An 8910-nucleotide genomic window follows, 5' to 3' on the forward strand; every position below is an offset into this window, starting at 1 on the left:
ATGGGGGATCCCCGTTCCTCTGGGTGGGGGTTCAGCAGTGCCTGTCCCAGTGTGGGATCCCCATTCCCCATGGGAGGATAGTTCTGCAGCATCTGCCCTAATGGGGATCTCTATTCTTCTGGGTGGGGGTTCAGCAGCGCCTGTCCCAGTGGGGGATCCCCATTCCTCTGGGGGGTGGTTCAGCAGCATCTGCCCTAATGGGGGATCCCCGTTCCTCTGGGGAGGGGTTCAGCAGCACCTGCCCCAATGAGGTGTCCCCGTTCCCCATGGAGGATAGTTCTGCAGCATCTGCCCTAAAGGAGGATCCCTATTCTTCTGGGTAGGGGTTCAGCAGCGCCTGTCCCAGTGTGGGATCCCCATTCCCCATGGGAGGATAGTTCTGCAGCACCCGCCCCAATAGAGGATTCCCGTTCTTCTGGGGGGAAGAGTTCAGCAGTGCCTGCCCCAGTGGGGTTCCCCATTCCCCCTGGGAGGCTTCAGCAGCACCTGCCCCGCCGGGATCCCAGCTGGCACGCATTGGGGTCGGGGGAGGAGGAGGGAGGTGGCTCGCAGACCCTAAATCAGAGGAAGCAAGGGGCAGCAGAGCAGCGGGGTCGCACGTGTTTCCTGGCGGCTGCGCAGGTGCAGGCGGAGCGGTGCGAGCACCTCCGGGACCCATGGGGTGAAGTGCGGCTCTGCCCCGGCGCCGCGACCCGGATGGGGGTCTGTGTGGCTGTGGGACCCTCTGGGGGCTTCTGAGCACGGTGTCACCAGCAGTATCTGAGCTCAGGGCTGTGTGCCCGTCCCCAAATTCCAGGGCGGTGATGTGATGCTGAGCGCCTCCCGCAGCCAAGTGCGTGCCTTGAGTGCTTCTGGGCACCGGGGTGGCTCGGCGCTGGCTTCGCTCCTCTCCCTGCTACGTGCTCTGAGAGCTTCGTGCAGGTCCTGGGTACCCGTGGGGGGGGTGGTGAGGAAGCCCCAGGGAAGTGTAGGGATGTGGGGGATGTTGGCATCGTGGGGACATCGGCATCACAGGGGCACCGGTGCTGTGGGAGGTTGATTTTGTGGGGTGTGGGTGTTGTAGGGATGTGAGCGTCACGGGGACAGGAGTGTTACAGAGGTATGTGTTGTGGGGGACGTGAGTGTGGGATACCTGTCATGGGGACGTGGGCACTGCAGGACCACACGTGTCATAGGGACACGTGTGTCACGGAGACTTGAGCTTGTGGGGACAGGAGCATCACAGGGACACGAGCGTTGTGGGGGTGTGAATGTTGTGGGGACACAAGCATTGTGGGGACAGGAGCATCACAGGGACACAAGCATTGTGGGGACAGGAGCATCACAGGGACACGAGCGTTGTGGGGATGTGAATGTTGTGGGGACACAAGCATTGTGGGGACAGGAGCATCACAGGGACACGAGCGTTGTGGGGATGTGAATGTTGTAGGGACACAAGCATTGTGGGGACAGGAGCATCACAGGGACACAAGCATTGTGGGGACAGGAGCATCACAGGGACACGAGCGTTGTGGGGATGTGAATGTTGTGGGGACACAAGCATTGTGGGGACAGGAGCATCACAGGGACACAAGCATTGTGGGGACAGGAGCATCACAGGGACACGAGCGTTGTGGGGATGTGAATGTTGTGGGGACACAAGCATTGTGGGGACAGGAGCATCACAGGGACACGAGCATCACGGGGACATGAATATTGCAGGGGCAGGAGCATCGTGGGGACACAAACTTGGGAGGCACATAGGCACTGTGGGGACAGGAGCATCGCAGGGACACGAATGTCATGGGGACACAAGCATCACGGAGACAGGAATGTTGCAGGGACACAAGCGTTGTGGGGACACAGGTGTTGTGGGGGCATGAGCATTGCAGGGATATGAACGTCATGGGGACACAGCACTGTGGGGACCCACCCAGCCCTGTGCCCCCTCCCCCCATCCCTCTGCGGTTCCTGCGGATTAGGAGGAGGAAACGCGGCGTTGGGTTACTGCGATGCTGAACCTGCCATTATGGGGTTTGTTCTGCTCAGCTCCGCCGTTGGATGCGGCCCCATTTGCAGCCACGTCCCGCTCCGAGGGCTCCTGGAGCCCCGTAGCTGTGTGGGGTGTGGGTGCACAACAATCCGGGGTGGCTGCTGAGCCCTGAGCACCCGTGGGTGCACGGAGGTGTGCAAAGGCTCCGCTCTCTTCCAGAGACGTGAAGGATTTGGGGGGACCGAGGGCTCCTCCGGACCGGTTGTGCTCCCTACATCCCTGCCAGCTCCCCGGAATCTTCCCAGTGCCCAGCGTCCCCCAGCACCCCCCTCAGCTCCCAAAATCTCCCCCAGACCTCCGCCAGCCAGCCAGCATCCCCCCAGCTCCCAGCATCTCCCCCAGACTTCTCTCAGTTCCCCAGCACCCCCCCCCAGTTCTCATCACCCCCAGTTCCCCAGCATCTCTCCAATGCCCAGCATCCTTCAGCCCCCCCCAGCATCCCCCCATTGCTTAGCGTCCTTCCCAGCTCCCAAAATCTCCCACAGACCCTCCTGGCATCTCCCCCAGTGCCCAGCATCCCCCCAGTGCCCAGCAATCCTCCCCAGCTCCCAAAATCTCCCACAGACCCTCCTGGCATCTCCCCAAGTGCCCAGCATCCTCCCAGTGCCCAGCAATCCTTCCCAGCTCCCAAAATCTCCCACAGACCCTCCTGGCATCTCCCCCAGTGCCCAGCATCCCCCCAGTGCCCAGCATCCCCCCAGTGCCCAGCAATCCTCCCCAGCTCCCAAAATCTCCCGCAGACCTTCCCAGTGCCCAACATCTCCACCAGCTTCCAAAGTCTCCTCCAGCATCCCCCCAATGCCCCAAACTCCCCATTTCCCATCATCTTCCCACCTCCCATTGTCCCCCCCCCCCCAGTACCCCAGTTTTCCCCACCTAGCTCCCCAATATCTCCCCCCCAGCACTATAGGGGGGGAGCAAAAGGGCTTATGTCCCCAGAGGGGTCACCGACCACCTCCATGCCCCGATTCATGATTCCCCATGGCTTGGGTGTGAGGAGCACCCGGTGATGCGGGGGGGGGGGGGGGGGTTGGGGGCTGCTGGCTGAACCCCTTCCTTTCTTCCAAGAGACCCCGCACAGCTTTCTCTCCCAGCTGCCCCATAATTGCCACCTGCATGGCTTTAACGGCTGCCAGCTGCACGCCGTGGGGCAGAGGCCTGGGGGATGCATGGAAGCGATCATCGGGAGCTGCAGCCACGTGTGGGGGGGACCTGGAGGGGGGGGGGGGCTGCGTGCCTCGTTCTGGGGTCCCGAGCTCCTGCTGCAGGACGAGGGGTGCAGGCAATGAGCAGCAGAGCAGCAATGAGCAGAGCTCTGCTATGAGGGGGCTCTGTGCTATTGGGGGTCCGGTGCTGAGCTCCTGCCGTGGAGCTGCACTGCCATCCCAGCTTGAGTGCTTTGGTTTGGGGCTCTGGGGGTCGCTGCCCCCCATGGTGGGGGGCAAATGAAGAAGCCCAGCGTGCAGATAGGGAAGCAAGGTGTGCAAATGCAGGGGCAAGCCGTGCAAAGGTGGAAACAAACCATGCAAAGGTGGAATCAAGCCGTGCAGATGCAGAAGCAAACTGTGCAGAGGCAGAAGCAATCCATGCAAGTACGGAAATAAGCTGTGGAAATAAGGGAAGAAGTTGTGCAAAGTCAGGGAGAGGCCGTGCGAATGCAGAAACAAAGAGTGCAAGGGTAGAAACTGTGCAAAGGCAGACATGAGCCTTGCAGGGGTGGAAACAAGCCGTGCAAGTGTGGAAACAAGCTGTGCAAAGGTGGAAACAAGTTGCAGAAACAAATGCAGAAGCAAACTGCAAAGGCAGAAACAAGCCATGCAAAGGTGGAAACAAGCTGTGCAAGGGTGGAAACAAAACCATGCAAAGGCAGAAACAAAAACATGCAAAGGTGGGAGCAAATTGTGCAAAAGTGGAAACAATCCATGCAAGTATGGAAGCAAGCCTTGCAAAGGCAGAGATGGGCCGTGCAAATGCAAAAATGAAGTGTGCAAAGGCAGAAGAACGCCATGCAAAGGTGGAAGCAGCAGAGTAGGTGCAAAGGAGCAATGCCAGGAGCTGAACATGGGCTGCAATGACCATGCAGGGAAGGGGGCTTGCTGCGTGCTGCCCATCCCACACCCAGCAGATGCCCATGCTGCCACCTATGACTTCACGGAGCAAAGCTGTGCTGGGTGGAGAAGAGGACCCATGGCAGCGCCAGCACTGCGGCCTCGTGTGTGGGTCCTGTCCCTTTGAGGGTCCTGTCCCTTTGAGGGTCCTGTCCTGTCCCTTCATGGATCCTGTCCCTTCATGGATCCAGTCCCTGCGTGGGTCCTGTCCCTGCGTGGGTCCTGTCCTGTCCCTTCATGGTTCCTGTCCCTGCGTGGGTCCTGTCCTGTCCCTTCATGGTTCCTGTCCCTGCGTGGGTCCTGTCCTGTCCCTTCATGGTTCCTGTCCCTGTGTGGGTCCTGTCCTGTCCCTTTGAGGGTCCTGTCCCTGTGTGGGTCCTGTCCTGTCCCTTTGAGGGTCCTGTCCCTGCGTGGGTCCTGTCCTGTCCCTTCATGGTTCCTGTCCCTGCGTGGGTCCTGTCCCTGCGTGGGTCCTGTCCCTTTGAGGGTCCTGTCCCTGCATGGTTTCTGTCCCTGTGTGGGTCCTGTCCTGTTCCTTTGTGGGTCCTGTCCCTTCATGGTTCCTGTCCCTGCGTGGGTCCTGTCCCTTCATGGTTCCTGTCCCTGCATGGGTCCTGTCCTGTTCCTTTGTGGATCCTGTCCCTTCATGGTTCCTGTCCCTGTGTGGATCCTGTCCCTGCGTGGGTCCTGTCCCTGCGTGGGTCCTGTCCCTGCGTGGGTCCTGTCCCTGCGTGGGTCCTGTCCCTGCGTGGGTCCTGTCTCTGCATGGTTCCTGTCCCTGTGTGGGTCCTGTCCTGTTCCTTTGTGGGTCCTGCCCTTGTGTGGTTCCTGTCCCGTGTGACTGCAGCTCAGAGCTGCATCCTCTGGCCTCGGCGCAGCAGTGCTGAAGTGCTGAGAGCTACGACCTCATCTGCAGCACCCAAGAGGGCTCTGCTGAGCATTTCCTCCCCAGCGCCTCCCGGTTTCATTTGAAGAGGATCCATCACCGCTTCGTGTGCCTTTGAGCGCGGCCTGAGAGGCAGGGAGCCTTCCAAACCCCTTTCTCCAGCTTCAAAACTGCTCATATCCAAAGTAAAAATACCAACATTTCCACCTCTGAGCAGCAGAATCCCGGCGTGAAGCCCCCGACCCCACACTGAGGCAGGGGTCCCCACTGCCCATCCCCTGTGGAGCCACAGCTGTGTTCCCCCCAGCAGCATGGAGCCATCCCTGCTCCCCTCGGCTTTTCTGGCTGCTGAGTGCGGCTGCCAGGAAGGGAAGAAGGGAGGGAAGGAGGGAAGGAAGTGCCATTGCTCCCAAGGTGGGAGAATGCTGTACGTGGGGTCCTGAGGTGGCACCATGTCCTGAGATGGGAGATGATAAGTGGTCCCAAAATGGGAGATGGCACCGTGTCCTGAGATGGGAGGTCCCATATGGTCCCAAGATGGGAGATGGCACCATGTCCTGAGATGGGAGGTTCCATCTGGTCCCAAGATGGGAGATGGCACCATGTCCTGAGATGGGAGGTCCCATATGGTCCCAAGATGGGAGATGGCACCATGTCCTGAGATGGGAGGTTCCATCTGGTCCCAAGATGGGAGATGGTACCATGTCCTGAGATGGGAGGTCCCATATGGTCCCAAGATGGGAGATGGCACCGTGTCCTGAGATGGGAGGTTCCATATGGTCCCAAGATGGGAGATGGCACCGTGTCCTGAGATGGGAGGTTCCATCTGGTCCCAAGATGGGAGATGGTACCATGTCCTGAGATGGGAGGTCCCATATGGTCCCAAGATGGGAGATGGCAGCGTGTCCTGAGATGGGAGGTCCCATATGGTCCCAAGATGGGAGATGGCAGCGTGTCCTGAGATGGGAGGTCCCATATGGTCCCAAAATGGGAGATGGCACCATGTCCTGAGATGGGAGGTTCCATCTGGTCCCAAGATGGGAGATGGCACCATGTCCTGAGATGGGAGGTCCCATATGGTCCCAAGATGGGAGATGGCACCATGTCCTGAGATGGGAGGTCCCATATGGTCCCAAGATGGGAGATGGCACCGTGTCCTGAGATGGGAGGTTCCATCTGGTCCCAAGATGGGAGATGGCACCATGTCCTGAGATGGGAGGTTCCATATGGTCCTAAGATGGGAGATGGCACCATGTCCTGAGATGGGAGGTTCCATCTGGTCCCAAGATGGGAGATGGCACCATGTCCTGAGATGGGAGGTTCCGTATGGTCCTAAGATGGGAGATGGCACCGTGTCCTGAGATGGGAGGTTCCGTATGGTCCCAAGATGGGAGATGGCACCATGTCCTGAGATGGGAGGTTCCATCTGGTCCCAAGATGGGAGATGGCACCATGTCCTGAGATGGGAGGTTCCATATGGTCCTAAGATGGGAGATGGCACCATGTCCTGAGATGGGAGGTTCCATATGGTCCCAAGATGGGAGATGGCACCATGTCCTGAGATGGGAGGTTCCATATGGTCCCAAGATGGGAGATGGCACCATGTCCTGAGATGGGAGGTTCCATATGGTCCTAAGATGGGAGATGGCACCATGTCCTGAGATGGGAGGTTCCGTATGGTCCTAAGATGGGAGATGGCACCATGTCCTGAGATGGGAGGTCCCATATGGTCCCAAGATGGGAGATGGCACCGTGTCCTGAGATGGGAGGTTCCATCTGGTCCCAAGATGGGAGATGGCACCATGTCCTGAGATGGGAGGTTCCGTATGGTCCTAAGATGGGAGATGGCACCATGTCCTGAGATGGGAGGTTCCATATGGTCCTAAGATGGGAGATGGCACCATGTCCTGAGATGGGAGGTTCCATATGGTCCCAAGATGGGAGATGGCACCATGTCCTGAGATGGGAGGTCCCATATGGTCCCAAAATGGGAGACGGCACCATGTCCTGAGATGGGAGGTTCCATGTGGTCCCAAAATGGGAGATGGCACCATGTCCTGAGATGAGAGGTTCCATCTGGTCCCAAGATGGGAGATGGCACCATGTCCTGAGATGGGAGATGCCAAGTGGTCCCACGATGGGTGATGGCGCCGTGTCCTGAGATGGGAGGTTCCATATGGTCCTAAGATGGGAGGTGGCACCGTGTCCTGAGATGGGAGGTTCCATATGGTCCCAAGATGGGAGATGTCATGTGTTCCCAAAATGGGAGATGGGCGAACGCTACATCAGGTGGGAGATATCACACGATTCTAAGACTGGAGATGCCAAGCAATGCCAACATGGGAAATGCTACTCTTCTCAAGAGATGCTGCGCTTTCCCAAGATGGAAGATGCCATTTGTCCCAAGATATGAGATGCCACCTGGTCCCAAAAGAGGAGATGGCGCAGTGTCCCAATGTGGGAGATGCTGCACATTGCCAAGATGGGAGATATTGCAGTGTGCTGAGGTGGGAGATTCCGTGTGGTGCAAGGGTGGGAGATGCCACGTGGTTCCACCATGGGGAATTCTGTGCTGCTGAAATGGGAGATGCTGCATGAGATGGGAGGTGCCGTGCGATCCCAAGGTGGGAGATGCCACACAAGATGGGAGATGCCACATGGCCGTGAGATCGGAGGTGGCACAGTGTCCTGAGATGGGAGGTTTCACACCGTCCCAAGATGGGAGAATGCTACACAAAGTGGGACGTGCTGCCCAGTCCCTATGTGGGAAATCAGATAAGAGATAAGAGATGCTGACATTCCTGAGATGGGAGATGCCACCTGGTCCTGAGACAGGAAATGCTGCATGGACCTGGGAGATGCTGCACGAGATGGGAGATGCCACACAAGATGGGAGGTGCCATAGGGTCCCAAGATGGGAGATGCTGCACGTTCCCCAGATGGGAGATACCACGGCGTCCTGAGATGGGAGATGCTGGGTGGCCCCAGGACAGAAAAACCACAGAAGATGGGATGTGCCACGTGATCCCAAGGTGGGAAACGGCACGGTGTCCCAAGATGGGAGATTCCTTGTTGTCCCAAGGTGGGAGATGGTGCGGATTGGAGGCGCCGTGTGGACTCACAGTGGGAGGTGCTGCACACCCCCAAGACGGGAGATGCCACGGAGTCCCGAGATGGGAGATGCTGTACAGTCCCAGGACAGGAGATGCTGCATGGTCCTGACACGGAAGATGCTGCAGCAGGGGAGATGCCATGCTGACCTAAGCCAGAAGGTGCTGCTCCCACCCGAGATGGGAGATGCCACATGTCGTAGCTCCGGCTGCCATCACCAGGCTCCTCTGCGCAGCGCTGACCTGGGCTTTCCCAGTCCACATTTGCTATGGGACAGGCGATGGCCAGGCTCCTTCTGCTGAGCCCCCATCGCCCAGCAGATCCCCGGGGCTCCTCCACACACCGTGCCCCATCCCCCACCTCCCCCATCCCCATTTTGCACGCACCCCCAGCGTCGCTCTGAGCCTCGTCCCACAGATCCCCGTGCCCTCGACCCACCAGTGATGCTGGGGAGCTTCATTGCCCTGCAGCCTGCAGGCCTGCCGAGCAAGCCGTGCCGGGGGGAGCGCCGGGCTCACAGCGCTGCACGTGTAATTGATTTCCCCAGGAAACCCGGCCCAGCTGCAGCATCTGGTCCTCACCAAGGCTGCCTTTACCTGCTGCTGCAGCCAGGCTCCGGCACGGCACGGAGCTCCTGGCGCTGCGGAACCGGGGCTGCGCTGGGCTGGAAGGAAGGAGGCTTCTGCCTTGGCTCTGAACCGTACCCATTTTTAATTATACGAGCTGCTCAGGCTTTATATTATCGTATCAATGACATGAAACACCAGCATGTA

General features: G+C 59.0%; 1 long non-coding RNA gene across 14 annotated transcripts; it reads left to right on the forward strand.

The window, feature by feature from the left end:
* Positions 1–4998: 4998 nt before the first annotated feature.
* On the forward strand, positions 4999–8892 carry LOC128072076 (uncharacterized). 14 transcript variants are annotated; one of them, XR_008202086.1, is made up of 8 exons: positions 4999–5645; positions 5796–5845; positions 6146–6245; positions 6296–6345; positions 6446–6495; positions 6546–6645; positions 6946–6995; positions 7196–8892. It is a non-coding gene; the product is annotated as an uncharacterized LOC128072076 (long non-coding RNA). The 14 variants fall into 14 exon arrangements; XR_008202083.1 differs by lacking the exon at positions 5796–5845 and adding an exon at positions 6046–6095 and having other exon boundaries at positions 6196–6245; XR_008202092.1 differs by lacking the exon at positions 4999–5645 and adding an exon at positions 6046–6095 and having other exon boundaries at positions 5723–5845; positions 6196–6245.
* Positions 8893–8910: the final 18 nt, after the last annotated feature.

Source organism: Tympanuchus pallidicinctus, unplaced genomic scaffold (assembly GCF_026119805.1).
Source record: "Tympanuchus pallidicinctus isolate F22 unplaced genomic scaffold, pur_lepc_1.0 scaffold69, whole genome shotgun sequence".
NCBI lineage: Eukaryota > Metazoa > Chordata > Aves > Galliformes > Phasianidae > Tympanuchus > Tympanuchus pallidicinctus.